This window comes from Globicephala melas, chromosome 16 (genome assembly GCF_963455315.2).
Source record: "Globicephala melas chromosome 16, mGloMel1.2, whole genome shotgun sequence".
In the NCBI taxonomy this organism is placed as follows: domain Eukaryota; kingdom Metazoa; phylum Chordata; class Mammalia; order Artiodactyla; family Delphinidae; genus Globicephala; species Globicephala melas.
The window spans coordinates 79,336,405-79,354,160 of NC_083329.1; the positions used below are offsets into that span (position 1 = coordinate 79,336,405).

Sequence of the window (17,756 nt, forward strand, 5' to 3'; positions counted from 1 at the left end):
TTTCTGTCTTTTTAATCTCATTAGCATATTACCTGTGATGTACCTGGCAGTCTGTTTTAATGTGAATTCAGTAATAAAACTGGTTTCTTTATTTTGTACATCTGTGCAGATTTCCAGAATAGACTGGAGATTTTACTCTTAATTTTTTCCCCAACAATTATATGTTCCAAGCTGGTTTTGCATTTTGTTTATTTCTGTGTTTCTGATGTGTTAATTGATGGGCCGATGTTCTGTATTTGCTCCTCCATCACCATGTGAATTGCCTTCCTGCCCTTTGAAGTCCCAAACCTCTTTTGTGTTGAGCTGAAGATGGTTTTTTTTTTTTTTTTTTTTTTTTTTTTGCGGTATGCGGGCCTCTCACTGCTGTGGCCTCTCCCGTTGCGGAGCACAGGCTCTGGACGCGCAGGCTCAGTGGCCATGGCCCACGGGCCCAGCCGCTCCGCGACATGTGGGATCCTCCCGGACTGGGGCACGAACCCGTGTCCCCTACATTGGCAGACTCTCAACCACTGCGCCACCAGGGAAGCCCCCTGAAGATGGTATTTAAGGGGAGGGCTTGGGCCATTTCGGCAAGTTACTCAGTCTTCCTGGGTCTCTCCCATCTATACATGTTACTAAGCTTTGTTTCATTTCCTTCTGTTAACCTGCCTCATGTCAAATTAATTCTTAGACCAGCTTGAAGAGCTTGGAAAGGTAGAGGAACGTTTTTTCCTTCCTGACAACAGTAAAGCACGTGGTGGATTAGTTTGCTAGGGCTGCCACAGCAAAGTACCACGAACTGGGGGGCTTAAACCACAGAAATTTGTTGTTTCACAGTTCTGGAGGTCTGAAGTCTGAAACCAAGGTGTTGGCAGGGCTAATTCCCTTTGAGGACTGTGAAGGAAGGGTGTGTTCCAGAAGGATCTCTCTCCTTGGCATGTAGATCTTGATGTCCACAATGCATCCCAGTCCTGTATGACTGTCTGTGTCCAAATTTCCCTCAGTAGTGTTGGATTAGGGTCCACCCTAATGACCTCACTTTAACTTGATTATCTCTGTAAAGACCCTATCTCCAAATAAGATCATATTCTGAGGTCCTGGCAGTTAGGATTCAACATATGGATTTGGGGGGAACACAGTTCAATCTATAACACACGGTGAAGTCCTCTATTTGTTATGTCAACAACTGGAGGTGACCATTGCCAGCAGCACCGAGGTGGAACCTCTCCACAAGCCATTTCCCCAGCAGACAGTCCTGATGACCAAAGGAAAAATGTATTTGCAAGCAGAAAACTCAGTGCCGTCTTATCTTTTTTTTTTTTTTTTTTCGGTACGCAGGCCCCTCACTGTTGTGGCCTCTCCCGTTGCGGAGCACAGGCTCCGGACGCGCAGGCTCAGCGGCCATGGCTCACGGGCCCAGCCGCTCCGCGGCATGTGGGATCTTCCCGGACCGGGGCACGAACCCGTGTCCCCTGCATCGGCAGGCGGACTCTCAACCACTGCGCCACCAGGGAAGCCCCCTATCTCATTTTTAAAGAGGCTTCATTTTCACTTGACGGAATGGCCTTTACTACAGAAACAATCACTTAAATTGTTTCCTTCTTCACCTTGTCTTTCCATATCTGTTAATTGAGAATAAAATCTCACATACGTGGACTCTGCATAAAATTTAGAGGACATTAGAAACCTTTTGTGTGAAAACCCTTAGTAAACCTTTATGGATCCAGAAAAACTGTCACGTTCTAACGTGATTAACGTGTAACCTACATGACTGGGTGGATTTTTCTCATTTTGCTAACAGACTGTGCTTGAATCGATTTACCAACATCAGACCAAGGATGGATGGGAAAACAATGGCACTGAGAGTTTTCCTTCCCTTCTGTTTCATACTGACAGCATGAGAAGAGGAAGAAAATGGAAGTTTCCAGAATGGGGGATGGGGGGAAGGGGAGGGAAAGTAGCTGAGGAATGTAATAGGATGCAATCAAAGGTCTGTGTGACAGAGGAAATTGTGGGCTTATCTTTCTCCAGTGTAAAGGATCAGCATTCACGGTGGTACAGCTAATTCATCTGAAGTCAGACCTAGGTGTGTTGACTGAAAAAAAAAAAAGGCACAACCTGAAAGTTCAGAGTTATATTTTATTCAGCAGACTTGTTAAGGACTTAAGTCTAGTAGGCAGCCTCTTAGATAACTCTGAGGGACGGCTCCAAAGAGGTAAGGGAGGACCCAGGATATAGAGGAGTTTTTGCAGCAAAGACCAGGTAGTCGGAACATCAAAGGGTTATAGTTAACGAAAGAAAACCAGATATCTCAAGTTAAGGGATTTAGCGCTTTTCTATGTAAGGGAAGATGCAAGAGTCTGGGCTCATTAAAACCATTCCTTTGATATGTACCTAAACCATCTAGGACCAGTAGCTTGTTTTCTCCATCCTGAATACCCTCAGGGTGCATCCTCGCGTGTGGAAAGGGGGGATCTTCAGTGGCTGACGGCTTGATGGACCCACATTCTTTGTTTACTGATATGGCAGGTGACATTCTTGGTCCACAGTTGGAATCCTACTCCTTCCACTTACAGGTTCTGAATAGTCGCTCAATTTCCCTGAACCTAGGGGTGAACAATGCCCACCGTGCAGAATTCCTGTGTTGATTTGCGCATCCCAACACCTATGGGAACAACTAACAAATGCCCGATTTGAACCAATGGTTCATTTCCAGGAAAGTAAGGAAGTAAATTAAATGATTAAACAATTCCCTAAGCTGTGGCAAGATGTCCTCTTGTGCTCTTTTTGGTTGAGTAGACAAAGGGTTTAGTTTCCCTCGGGGATGACATCATGGGAGTGACTGTCACAGCCCAGAGAAGAAAGGGGAGAGTTAAAAGTGATTCAGGGTCTTACAACTGTTATTGCAAAAGCACTTTTCTGTATTTATAATTTTCAGGAAGTGGATTATTAGAAAAACCCAGAAGTAACGGATCGACAGTGAATTACCTACATGATTGTTGTCAATAGAGGAAAAAACTATAATACAACTTAATCACTGACCGCAATGTGATTTCTTTAAAGAAGGATCTTGCTTTGCTGGTTCCACGTCTGGAAAAGAAGACTGTGGGTGTAGGAGGTGACTGTTGCCCACTGTGAATGCTTCTGTGTGGGTGCAGAAAGTGGGGAGGCTGGAAATGAAAATACTGTCATTATTTCTCCTTAAAGGCGAAGCTAAACAGAAGTGGGAGCCATTTGGATGGCTGCTGGTACAGAAAATGCGGTTTAAAAATAAGTTAACATTGCCACTTTAAATCGAAAACAATGCACCCTCCTCGATAGATTGTATTTCGTCTTTGCTTCCAAGTTTATTCTGTATAATGTAAGCAATAGTTCTCAATGTTTTTCCCTGTAGGCAATCTATCGTTGACTTTGCTAATCACTACGTTGCAGGAGTACCTCATCCTGGTAGCCAGCACCCTGGAGGGGTAATTAATCTTTTTGTCTTAAAAATATCCAGTTCAGAAACATGTGTTGAAGGGCTTCCCTGGTGGCGCAGTGGTTGAGAATCCGCCTGCCAATTCAGGGAACACGGGTTCCAGCCCTGGTCCGGGAAGATCCCACATGCTACGGAGCAGCTAAGCCTGTGCACCACAACTACTGAGCCTGCGCTCTAGAACCTGCGAGCCACAACTACTGAAGCCTGTGCACATAGAGCCTGTGCTCCGCAACAAGAGAAGCTACCGTAATGAGAAGCCCGTGCACCGCAACGAAGACCCAACACAGCCAAAAATAAAACAAATAAATTTAAATAAATAAATAAAAATGTAAAAACCCAACAAACCTATAAAAAAAGAAAGAAAAAAAACACATGTTGAGCTTGTATGTATTCGAAAGACTGCCATAATGGGGGCTGTGGAGATGCCTGAGACATGACTCATGCCCACTAGGATATCAAACATCTTTCCAGGAGGAGATGGGATTCCTCACAATGGTGGGGAGAAGGGGTGGCTGGAAGTGTTTGAGTTAAAATTTGAAGGATGGGTAAATAAGATGGGGGAAGTCACTCTAGAAGGACCAAATTGAGCAAAAACAGAAAGTGAACAATGTCCATGGACGGAACAATTTAAGCCACATTGTTAATAAATGATCATCTCCACCTTAGCAAGGGGTCCTGTATAGTGACAAGGCTCGGGGAAGATACTGCGGGATGCGGGCCATTTGTTACGTTCTCAAATTGCAGTCTGGGGCACATCAGACTGGACAGGAGCGGGAGGCGGCCAAGTGAGAGCAGACGGACCTTTACCTTCTCTGTGTTCTCCCAACTGCTCGGCATTTTGTTTTTAAACAATGCTACTGTATTCAGTTTTAATCTTGTTTTTAAAAAAGCTTAAATCAACCATCCACACAAAATAACAAAACTTCACCTTGTGTGGGTGACTGCCTGTACTGATCAAATAACAACCGGCAGTGAACATGACATGTACGATTACAAGGTGCTACGTCAATGTCAAACACTTCCAGTATCGTTCCTCTGTCCCCACGTACGGTTGGTCCTGAAGTCTTTTATAGAGAGGAGTCCTGCACTGGCCCAGCTCTGAAACAGACCATGTACAGGAAAGGTCCACTGTGCCCACTCCAGGTGCCAGGTCTCTAGGAGTCCTCTTCTTATTCACAAACTAGGGTAATGTATGTAAGAGTTAAGGGAATGGGACTTCCCTGGTGTGACAGTGGCTAAGAATCCACCTGCCAGTGCAGGGCACACGGGTTCGATCTCTGGTCCAGGAAGATCCCACATGCTGCGGAGCAACTAAGCCCGTGTGCCACAACTACTGAGACCATGTGCTGCAACTACTGAAGCCCGTGCACCTAGAGCCCGTGCTCCACAACAAGAGAAGCCACGTCAATGAGAAGCCTGTGCACTCCGACAAAGACCCAATGCAGCCAAAAATAAATAAGTAAAAATAAATAAATAAATAGATAAATTTATATATATATATATGTATGTATATATATAAAATAGGGGAATGTGCTTAGTCAAAGGCTCTTCTGTCCAAGGACAGGGGGGAGGGGATGAGAAGAAGAGCATCCTCGTGGCCTGACTAGAAGACAGAGCTATTGAGTCAGTGGGACGAGATGGGGAGAAGAGGAAATAAATACTATTAGACTTGTTTCTGTAGAACCAAAATCCTCACTGTTCCACATCACATAGAAACTATGTATTTTCCCAAACCCAAATGTAATGCGTTATTATCACTAAGAACCATTATTTTCTGGTGATTCATTGCCAGCAATATTTATATAATTATGAGCTGGATTAGAAAAATATGGTATCATTTTAGACTTAAGTGAGGATAGTAAGATAGCCCATCAGCCTCTCATCTTTGCTCTATAGGACAATATATTCCACTTTAATTTTCTTTTTATCGTTTCATATTCAGATAGGATAGGTCCATAGCTCAATAAATGTCATTTTCTCATTTGGATACAATCACAAAATGAGTACAGGTTTCAGCCTCCAGGCACAAGAATGCCCTGAATTTCATAGCACGAAGCCCCCAGTACTATCACAGCCAGATGTGACAATATCATGTTCTATTACAAGAAATAATTAAGGTCCTCGTCATCCCTTTTCCTTGCAGCAATTTTCTTTAGAATGACCCTTTGCTTTTAAATTTTAGTCTAGGGCTTCCCTGGTGGCGCAGTGATTGAGAGTCCGCCTGCCGATGCAGGCGACACGGGTTCGTGCCCCGGTCCGGGAAGATCCCACATGCCAGCGGAGCAGCTGGGCCCGTGAGCCATGGCCGCTGAGCCTGCGCGTCTGGAGCCTGTGCTCCGCAATGGGAGATGCCAAAACAGTGAGAGGCCCATGTACCGCAAAAAATAAAAACAAATAATAATAAATTTTAGTCTAAGTGGAAATTACTATCAATGCAGCAATATGAGATTTACAACAAATCCTTACCATTGTCTTGGACAATGAGTGAAGAAGGTCTCGAAGACTTATTGGTCCCGCATTTCCTCATGTCGTAGAGCATCTGATACCTGGAGAGAACGGTCTGGTTCAAGGTCACGATGAATCGTTTTTAGTAGAACCAGAAGCAGAGGTGGGAGAGTAGTCGTGCTGATGTGAGCTGAGAGTGAGTGGGACGTAGCAGGAGACACAAGTGTGGACAAGTATTTTCAGCATCTTGTCAATGGAAGGGAAGAGGAGTAGAGTGGGGATGGGGGGAGAGGCACGCAGGAGGCGCCATCATGTTTTTTTTTGGCTGCGCTGGGTCTTCGTTGCTGCGCGCGGGCTTCCTCTAGTTGCAGCCAGTGGGGGCTACTCCTCGTTGCGGTGCGCAGGCTTCTCATGGCGGTGGCTTCTCTTGTTGCAGAGCACGGACTCTAGGCACGTGCGCTTCAGTAGTTGTGGCATGTGGGCTCAGTAGTTGTGGCACGCGGGCTTAATTGCTCCGCAGCATGTGGGATCTTCCCGGACCAGGGCTCGAACCTGTGTCCCCTGCATCGGCAGGCGGATTCTTAACCCACCGAGGCGCCATCATCTTTAATGGGTGGGCGGTGTTAGGCTCCTTAATGGCTGAGGGAAGAAGGTGACAGAGGGAGGAAATGTAGACCCAGAAGCAGCAACACTGAGAGAAGGAAGCTGTCTGCCCAGAATATTGGAGGACATGGGGTCGGGGAGCAGGGTGGGGAAGCAGTCTGCAGCCAAGGTCAGACGCCAGCACCTCTTGCCTAGAAACAAAGAGACAAATCTCTTGCTGAGCAAACTAGAACAGAAATAAAACCCGAGAGCACACAAGGTCAGTCCTGAAAAGAAATAATTAGCAGCCAGGTTCGAGTCTGTGGCCCAAGAGTCCGTTGCAGGGTTTTAGGAGGACAGAGGACACTGGGAGCTGCTAGGTGATGCCGAGAGCAGAAAGGGTGAGATGCTGAAAGCCACAGTCCCCAGAAGGACATAAATATAGAGAAACCAAAGCTATCAAGGAGTTCGGGGCTGGGAAGATGGAAATAGCAACACGGAGACAGCTGCTAGAAGGATCCAACGAATTCTGCTGAGCTGTATTTTCCTTATATGGGACTGGAGTTTGTTTGGGGAGGACCACGTTTACTGAGGATTGATATTCCGGAACAACCTGTTTTTACCAATGAGAACACTTAAGCACACGGGGGGGGGGGGGGGCGTTAAGCTCCTCCCCCCAGCTTATGGTGATAGGTGGTGGGGGGAGGATGACACTCACCCCTGGTCTGACCCCAGAGCCTCCAGTGTCACATGACCTTGCCTCCCAGTCCTACCAAGTTGACTGAACCAGGTTTATTCCATTAGACAGAATTTGCAACAGGAAGGAACAGGGGTGACTAGAACAACATGTATACAATCTCAGCTTCCAGAGGCTCGAGAAGCCCCAGCATGAACAGTCATGGTCACAGGTGATGTTCCTATGGGGTGCTTCCTCCCTGCTCCCAAGTGGACAGACCTTGTTTTAAAATACAGGTTTATTATTATTTGGGTGTGATAAGCCGATGGATTAGGAGACAGCTGACATTGAAAAGGTAGGTTTACTCACAGTTCCCAAGAGGAGGGGCACACTATGCCATGGGCAGGGGTGGGGGGCACTTGGGAGAGCACCAGGGTCAGTCACAGGCAGAGGGAGAGAGGGAACTGAGACAGGAGCTTTTATCGTGGTCTCTTTAAGCAGGAATAGGCAAGACAGGGCCAGCAGGCTCAGGTCTGGCTAGTTTGAATCATTCCAGGGCTCTGAGGCATGGGGACTGCCCCTGGTTGTCTGGTACCTGGGCCTGGGGGGATTAGGGCGGGGGGAGAGTGAGCCAGGGTGAGAGCCCAGCACAGGAGATGGCTGGGGTGTGAGCTCTGGATGGCTTGGTTTGTATTTGAAAGGTGTGCTCAAGGGCTAGTTATTTGCCATCTCTAGGAATTAGCTAACCCTGTGAGGGGGAGTCCCTCCAGGGTCAGCCTGGCCCCAGATGTCAAACCATCAGAAGTACAGGAAATAAAAGCCATGATTCATCCCCATCTCCATTGGCATAATACTCCTGGCCTCACCCAGGGAAGGTAAATGACTTGTCTGTTGGGAATTTGGAAGAAAACTGGGCCTTATTTTCATCCTTTCCCTCTCAGGTGGGTGGCTGACTTCAGAGAGCACATCTTCCTTTCCATGAGTCCTGCGAGCAGCTCAGCCGCAGCTTTGCCCAGTGGTGGAGGGCGGCGTGAAGTGCCTCTAACTGGAAGGGGAAACAATGTCCACTTCTGGAGCTGAGTATCAGGAAGTCCGCTTGCCTGAAGAACCGAGCCGCATTCACCAAAGCCACTACCTCAGTAAAAACCCACCTGATATTTGGTTGTATTTCTCCAGTGTTCAGCACTCCGGTGTTTTACTATCGTTCCAGGAACTTGTAAGGGTAACAACTGCAATTATATGGAAATAGATTTTGATCCTGAATACCAGTCAGTAAAATGGCTGGGACCCCAAATACCCTTTCTACCTGGCAAAGAAAACTGAGTGGCTCAAAGAATCTGGGCTATCATTTAACTTCTTCTGCTAAGGTTTTGTTGCCTTTTCTTTATGAATATGTGACATATTCCCTTGGGCAACACACAGCATCCAAAAAGACCCTTTTTGTCACTAGTCACTTAATGACAGAATTCAATCTCTTGTCCATTAGGGTGAGTTTCTGACCTAAGACAGTCTAAGAATGATCAGCAATCCCCTGGGTCCTTACTCTTGCTTCAAGAATCTTAATCCCATGACCAGCCATAAATCCTGAAGCCTTCTTCATTATTCCTCTCTGGCAGTTTACTGCATCTTCTGAAATTGATCTCAATTTGGCATTCCCTGATGTGCCAGAGTCACCACGAGACGGCAGATTTCTCAATTCAGATGAAAAAGATGAGGGGAGAAAGGGGACACTGTGGTTCGCTAGTTCGCGTACTGCATTTTGTTTACCATAAAGCAAGAAATTAAGCCAATGTTTGAGACAGATTTACGCACCATAAAATATACATTTAAGTGTACATTTTGATTAATTTTGACCTACGTAACCACAGTGTAAACCAAGGTGTAGAATATTTCCATCACTCTTTACAATAGCTCCTCCCTCACCCTTCACACAGAGGCAACTTCTATTCTGATTTGCGTCACCATAGTTTCATTTCGCTTGTTCGAGAACTTCATATAAATAAAATGAAATAGTGTGTACCCTTTTTTTAAAATTAAATTTCTTTTCCTTTCTGTTTTCTTTTGTTTTTGGCTGCGTTGGGTCCTCGTTACTGCATGTGGGCTTTCTCTAGTTGCGGTGAGCGGGGGCTACTCTTCGTTGCGGTGTGTGGGCTTCTCATTGCGGTGGCTTCTCTTGTGGAGCATGGGCTCTAGCCACATGGGCTTCAGTAGTTGTGGCACACTGGCTCAGTAGTTGTGGTTCGCGGGCTCTAGAGCACAGGCTCAGTAGTTGTGGCACACGGGCTTAGGTGCTCTGTGGCAATGTGGGATCTTCACAGAACAGGGCTCGAACCCATGTCCCCTGAACTGGCAGGAAGATTCTTAACCACTGCACCAATTTTTTAAAAAATTAATTTATTTTATTTTTGGCTGGAAATAGTGTGTACCCTTTTGTGTAAGACTACTTTCATTAAATTTTTTTACATTGCTTCATGTTATTGCACCTATCAGTGATTTATTCCTTTTTATTTATTTATTTTTTACTATTTATTTATTTATTTGGTTGCGCCGGTCTTAGTTGCAGCAGGTGGACTCCTTTAGTTGCAGCAGGAGGGCTGCTTAGTTGTGGCATGTGAACTCTTAGTTGTGGCATGTGGGATCTAGTTCCCTGGCCAGGGATCAAACCTGGGCCCCCTACATTGGGAGCAGGGAGTCTTATCCACTGTGCCACCAGGGAAGTCCCTATTCCTTTTTATTGCTGAGTAGTATTTCATTGTGTGGATGTATCATAATTATTTATCCATTCTGGTGAAGTACAAATGTGCATTCTCTCCTTTTGGCTACAGAGATGCTATGAACATTCATATACAAGTTTTTTGTGGACATACATATTCATTGCTCTTGGGAAGGAGTTGAAATGATGTTAGAGTGTAGGTGTATGCTAACTTTAGAAGAAACTGCCAAGGAATTTATCTTTTTTTTGCGGTACGCGGGCCCCTCACTGGTGCGGCCTCTCCCGTTGTGGAGCACAGGCTCCGGACGCGCAGGCTCAGCGGCCATGGCTCACGGGCCCAGCCGCTCCGCGGCACGTGGGATCCTCCCGGACCGGGGCACGAACCCCTGTCCCCTGCCTCGGCAGGCGGACTCTCAACCACTGCGCCACCAGGGGAGCCCTATCTTCTTGTTTTTATGGAGGAGTCTTGTTCTATCCCACCACATCACAGACACAGAGTGACCTCACCTGATGTTACTGCTCTGAAATTTTTTATAGTTAGCAGGTGCCAACCTTGGTCTGGCTCAGAGTGCCAGACCAGCTACCAGCTACCAGAGCTGCTTTTTTTTCTTTCTTAAAATATAAGTTTTTAGTACAGAATACAGCTAATGCTATATATCTCTCCATGTAGTCTGGGATGTATATGCCTGTCTCCCCAGACATGCTACCATGACTGGTAGACAGAGACACACTTCACCCGCTCTCCATCTGCCACTGCGGTCACCCCCATGGGTACCACTTCCCAGGAGCCATCATCCCTCCCACAGGATGGAGCCTTTACTGTGGTCGAGCCACCAAATTCTCACGGTCGTTTCTACGACTTATCCTTATTAAGTATCAAATCACACAGGGTATTAAGGTAGGCATTGTCTGATGATGATTAGACACACCTCATCTTGGTACATCATGGCAAAAGCGAGGAAAATATCATCTACCATGATAGGATTTTACCTATCTCTGTATTTCCCACACTATTTCCACATTACCTGACAAATCACTGTCTATAGGAGAGAATAAGATAGAATAGAATATGTAAATAAAGATGTTAACCTGCCACAGTCTGCAATAGTACAGGATTTCCAAACACATCTCTCACATTTCATCTTTGTGAAGGGATCAGGAGGTGCTGTGAGCATTACCTTTATAGCCATTTTCCTTTGACGCCGTTACTCTTCTCCCTTAGAAGAAATTCCTTCCTCAGAGGCTCCTATCGTGCAGCTAATTCAATTTAAGAACCAGGTTGAGTGCTAAAGGAATATTTCAGTCACAGCTCTACATAGGACTCTGGTTGGCATCCACTGTTACTAGGGACCAAACACATCTAGTAAGACTCTTGGCTTGGGTTACTTTCAATGCTTGTTGCATAGTACTTATGATGTCCATTTGTGAAAATGGGTACGTTAATGCTCAGAGGGGAAGAAACCCGAATATAAAATTGTACTTATCTATAATGATAACATGTGAAAACAAGGTAACCACATAGATAAAAACCATTAAAGAACATGGAGAAATGGAAAATGTTCACTACTATAAGTTGTATCTGTCTATCTATGCAAAAAATAAGGAGAAAACTGAGTGATTATGAATCTGTGGGAATGGGCATGTATCTAAATATTCTGGAACGGTGGAGTTTTCCCCGAGGCCCACTCCTCTCAAATCCAGCGCCCTATGTTCCCACAACCCCTTACGCACACGACTGTAGAAATACTGTATTCTATTTAAACTGATTTGCACAAGTTGGACTTAGTTCCATTTTTAGAGGAAAAAATATTGCATTACAATTTTGTATTATAATGTATTATTTACATGCCAATCTATGAACTCCTTGAGAGCAGGTCCCATCTCATTTGTATTGAAACCTGTAGGGGGCGCACATAAGCTGAATGGGTGCTTAAGAGGCATTGGCTACTTAATGGTTTAACTAGCTGCTCACATCTCTCCACCTGCTGGCCTTAGCCTTGAAGTTCAGGAGCTGCTTTGAAGAGTTCCCTAGCTCGATTTACGAGATAAATTGCTATTGTAAGGCAGTGTTCATCATCAGTTTTATTCCTATTTTCATGTTTTATAGACAAAAATTAAGAAACACATATGCAAGTAGATGGGGATAAAAGGAGTTTCATTATAACAACATTACTTTTTTAAATGTTCTTCTTCTGACTTGAATACCTAACGTAACAGTGATCAATCTTTTTATTTCTTTTTTGTTGATCAGCTGACAAAGTGATTCGTTGCACCTTTAATATTCTTGAAAACAAAGTATTGGAGACCATCTGACTTGCAAAAGCATTTATTTCTAGTCTTTGGTGTCATTTCCTTTCTTAGTCTCTGGGACTATACCAAAAAGGATTAACCTTAAATTATTCAATACCTACTAATTACACCTGGCATTCTTACCCTCGGAGACATTTATTTAACCCAGTCTAGTGGAGAGGTTAAGAAACTTGAAATTTTGTTCATTTCAAAACATCATTGTCAATTTTTTGAAAAAGAAATACTCATTATGTGTTTTTAAAAGATTTTCTTCAGAGCACTGTTTAAGATTTACCTTATGGAAACTATGGAAAACTTTCACTGCGTCACCTAAATGCCAAATCCAATCCCTGTTATCAAACAAATCAGCAAAACCAGAATAACTTGTGCCAGAAAAATTGTCCTTGATTTTCCAATTCAATTAAACTTTACTTATATGCATTTCTACGTCCCCCCTCTTACTTCTGAATCCAACTCTAAGACAGAGACAGACAGACAGATAAGAGATAAAGACACAGACCTCTGTTGGTGGGAGAGTACAATACCTCTCCCTGCCTTCGTTATTCCTTAGGACGTCCTCTTTGCTTTGCTCTCAAAGACTCTTCTTCAAAAGCAATAAATTCTTCCACAAAGACCAGAGGATGGAAGAGATAAGGGCATGCAGATAGAAATAGTCAAATATGTATATGTATAGCTGATTCACTTTGTTATAAAGCAGAAACTAACACCACTGTAAAGCAATTATACTCCAATAAAGATGTTAAAAATAAATAAAAATAAAGGGGAAAAAACCCCCAAAATCTCTATGGCTCCACTCAACAACGTAGCTGTATTCAAAATATTTATGACATTGGCCCAAATCAATCACTTCTAGTACCATGCTTTGCTCTTAAGGTAAATATGCATATATACGAAAAGACTAGAATCCCCACCAGGATGGTTCTGCTTTAATAAAAGAGGCTGTGTGATACCATTATTTTGACTTGTCCCTTTGATTATATCCCAGAGGGTTTTTATTTTTATTTATTGTTTTAAATTTTATGTGGGATCCTAGTTCCCCGACCAGGGATCAAACCTGCATCCCCCTGAACTGGAAGTGCAGAGTCTTAACCACTGGACCACCAGAGAAGTCCCTACCCTAGAGGTTTTTAGATCCCCTGGGCAATGCACCATAGTAAATTTCAGGGTTGGTTATGGGCGTGTGGTTCTCTATTGCAAAGTGGGCAGAGGGCAGTTTTAAAAGCAGGGGTGGTTAAAGAAGACTGGTACTATGCTTTCCAAAGCAGATCACTTTTAGATGGACTGTATAAATGGAAGTCACACTGGAAAATGATTTCCATGACTCCCCTGGAAAGTCTCCATGAGTCCCTGCAATCGCACCTTGCCGTGGTTGGAAAGTACTGCCCCTCTTAATATCTATTCTTCTCTTCGTTATTACTAACAGAATCCCAATTTCCCTTGGGGTGGCATTGTACACAGCTAAAATATTCACCTGGCCAAAGTGCCTTGCATTATGACCCATTTTTGCTGATGAAATCTAAGCTGGGGCGGCCAGGGGTTGGCCTTGTCTCTGGAGCAATTGTTTTTCCGATAAAATGGGACCAACTCAGCTGGCATAACCCCTGGTCTTTCACTTTCCCCCTCCTTTATCTTTTTGGAAAGCAGACACACCCTTTGGAGGTGTAGCAGCCATCTTATAACCAGCAGAACAAAGCCACGTGTTCATAAAGGGGAACGGATTAATGGACAGAGCCTGCATCTGGGTTGACAACCTTGGGAGCTGCTCCAGACCCATGCTGCCTACATCTAGATTTCACTGCATGAGAAAAATAAGCCCTACTTGTCTAAGCCTTTGTTGTCAGGTTTTTTATTTCTTGGCCTCAAATCCTAACTGGAACAAAGGACCCTTCTCTTACTCACCTTGGGCGATACATGATTTCATTTTCTGGCCTCAAAGGTTTTTGCTTTAGGGAATTGCTGTAGGGAATGCTAGTACAATCATATTTACACATTATTATAGGTGTTCATTTTTCTGATCAAAATAAGATACATTTATAAAATAAATGTTTTGAACACCAATCAAAACATCACAAGGTTTCTGTAGGCATCACATCTTTGTAACTTTTGTTCCTCGAAAGAGTAGGAGGTCAGTAAATATTTCTCCATCTGTCAACAGTGTCAAGGGTGAGAAGGCCAACTCTAACATTGTTTTTTTGCTTAATTATAGGGAATTTTAATGCATGTTTAAGGGTGACTTGTGAAAAGCTAAATTCAATTCTAACTAGTCACGAAGTAGTTATAAATCATGATCTCCGAGACGCTGCGAAATAAAATACAATGAAATATAATATATGAATAACTAGGGAAACATCGCCTGAAATGAGAATGGTAGTTTGTAATTGAGAATTTAACACATTTTTGGAAATTTATCAGTGAGCTTCATCTAGCGCTATCCCAAATGATAAAATGCCTGAAAATTTGAAAGGAATCACAATAATTATTCATTGAGGAAATGGCTAAATGCATTGGTAGAAATCTCAAAATGATGCAAAAGGAACACTCTCAGCTATATAATCATCATCAGCATAATATCCCCGAGCATTTCAGATGTATTTTGTCATATAATCTCTCAACAATTCTAAACATGGAATAATATTATTTTCCCTGTTTTACAGACAAGGAAACTAAGACACAGATGAATTAAGTAACTTGCCTAAATGTACACAGGTAGTAAGTGACAAAGTGAGATTACAACCAAACCAAAGTAATCAGTTCCACTGATGATACGGCCGAGTCACCCCCAGCTCCCAGAGACGACAACTGTCAACACTGGGTATAACATAAGAACAGCCACCTGAATGCTGTGGGCAGTAAACAGAACAGGCAGCTTTCGGAGTAAAGCCAACACTTGGAAGAAAGAAATGGCATGGAGTTCGTTTCCCATTTTTTATGGCTTTTAGCCTGATGGCAGGCTACAGGTGCTACGCAGGGCAGCTAAAACCCAGAAAAAAACCCCAGTCTTCTGTCTACTCAGTATTCTGTGATAACCTATATGAGAAAAGAATCTGAAAAAGAGTGAATACATATATGTATAACTGAATCGCTTTACCGTACACTTGAGACTCACACAACATTGTAAATCAACGATACTCCAATAAAGTATTAAAAAAAATAAGACCATAAATTTTCCTTGAAACACTTTTGCTGCATTCTACAAGCTTTTATATGTAGTATTTCCATTATCATTCAGTTTCAAGTACTTTTAAACTTAATGCTATACTTTCTTCTTGATTCATGAGACATTTAGAAGGTTTTTTTTTTAATATATAGAAAATGTTTTAAATCGTCCTTTTGTTATAAACTTCTAATTGTGAATTGTTTTGTAAACAGAGAGTCTATTATAATGCTTACACTTCAAAATATGTAGGGAAATTTTATGATTAAATTTTATGAATGTTCCATTTACACTTGGGAAAAAAACATGTTTCCTAATTGTTGGATGCCAAATATTATATAGGTCCATTATAACAAACAAACAAACAAACAAACAGGGCTTCCCTGGTGGCGCAGTGGTTAAGAGTCTGCCTGCCGATGCCGGGGACACGGGTTCGAGCCCCGGTCCGGGAAGATCTCACATGCCGCGGAGCGGCTGGGCCTGTGAGCCATGGCTGCTGAGCCTGCGCGTCCGGAGCCTGTGCTCTGCAACGGGAGAGGCCGCGGCAGTGAGAGGCCTGCGTACCACAAAAAAAAAAAAAAAGAGGGAGAGTTGGCACAGCTCTGCCCAGTATTACAGCCTTGTTCATAGTAGAGGATGGGAGACTGAAAACTATAGTCTGCCACTAGGCTGTTCTCCATGGGTTCATCTCTGAGTTCTAGAGAGAGGTGTATGGCAAATAAAACTTAACACTTCCTCACTCCAAACTCTCTAAGACATTTGTCTTATCAACTGAGCATTTATTGCATTTTTTTTTCTGCCCCGCGTTCCTTATTCCCCTATTCAGATAGTAATACTTTCTCTTCTTTGTGGAATTGCCTATCTTTTGTGAGAACTGAATGGTGCTCCGAGTCTCAGTATCTTGTCCTTCAAATGCAGTGATTGACCCAAGGAAGGGTGCCTGACCCGAACTGAACGACATCGTGTCCTTGATGAGTTGTTATATAGGGCTGTTGAAAGAGAGAAGCAGTGTCTTTCCTGCTAAGCTGGAATGATGTAAGCCTGGGTCAGTTGGAGACCATTTCTCATCAAACCCATCCCACTTGCCCAGGAAGGAAATCTCTCCACAGTAGGAGGGAATGAGGCCGACAGAGAGAGAAAATGGAGGGCTTTGAAATGGTAAGAGATGGAGACTAAGGAAGAAGGGAGAGAGTAAGAGGGAGAGGGAGAGAAAGAGGGAGAGAAGCGGGGGGTGGGTGGGTGGAGAGAGATTGATTCTAATATCGTAAAGCCTTTGAACACGCTAAAACCATATTGTAGATTTTCTGGTTATATACGATCTCATACATTCCCATTTTCTAAAATTCAGAGAGCTGTTTAACAGAGATTAACATAAAAGTAGAGGAAAGGGATGTTCCTGTAACAACAGAAGTATTTGGCCCTATGGGGCCTCTCCAGGATGTGGCCAAGCTCTAGTACAAGTGCTACAACACATCAACAGCAAACTCAGAGGGATGCACCCGGAAGAACTCTACGGGGAGAGACCCGTGCTTGAGAATTGGCAACTGTAGAAACAGTGTCAGCAGCATCAAGAAGCAACGTAAGTGGTTAGAAAGGGTGCAGGAAACTTCGGAGGAAGTGAGCGGTATCGTGTCTTCGGCACACATGGCAGGACTCCTGACTTTCACCAGTCACACTCATCCTCACAAGTTGATAATCACTGACGTACCCAGCTATAGACACGTCACTAAGAGGGGGATGGGCAGGTTTCAAAAGAGAAGAGGAGAAAATGATCAGACCCCATGTGAAAGCTTAAGTGAGAAAACTTCTGAGGCCTCGGAGAAACAGATGGGAGCAGGTCATTTAAGGGCAACAGCATTTGTGGCGGTCATAGCTGTAAATGTGACCCTGCTTTTACTCTCGGACTGAAAAGTTCTGGGAAAAATGAGTTACACAAAGCTTCACTTTCCCAACTGGCAAAATAATAATAATAATAATAATAATGATGATGATGTCCATGCTAAATATGAGAGCAATGTGCTCATCTTGAATCATGTGGAGATATGAGACTCACGGAGCTACCAGAATTAACATGAGAACGATAAAGCTAGAAACAGGTGCTAAGCTTGTATCCTTGGGAGGCTTGTCAAACACTGAGCTGGGTTCAAGGTCAGGAGAAGAGTCAACATCTAGAGGGAGCAGAACAGTCAGACCATGAGGAATGATCCGAGGACAGAGCTGGCCGGGGCTGGCAGAAGAAGTGAAGTCCTCACTTCTCCAGACAAATTTACTGTAGCAGGGTTACATTAGAGTCCCTCACAGGGTGCAAGGTCAACCCAGAATCTGAGCTGAAACAGGTTTACTTCCAAGCCAACTTGTAGAGGAAGAACTCTATAACTCTCTGACCTAAGAGTTAGAAGATGATTTCCTAATCTCGTCT

General features: G+C 43.8%; 2 long non-coding RNA genes across 2 annotated transcripts in view; both read right to left on the bottom strand.

Moving 5' to 3' along the window:
* The window catches only part of LOC115843463 (uncharacterized), a 48,505-nt gene that overhangs the window by 9,212 nt on the left and 21,537 nt on the right, over positions 1 to 17,756 (bottom strand). The gene's annotated exons all lie outside the window — the stretch shown is intronic.
* Positions 6,428 to 15,652, bottom strand: LOC115843462 (uncharacterized). The gene is made up of 4 exons (XR_009559412.1): positions 12,683 to 15,652; positions 11,052 to 11,130; positions 8,312 to 8,389; positions 6,428 to 6,696 (listed from the first exon to the last, which is right to left on the bottom strand). It is a non-coding gene; the product is annotated as an uncharacterized lncRNA (long non-coding RNA).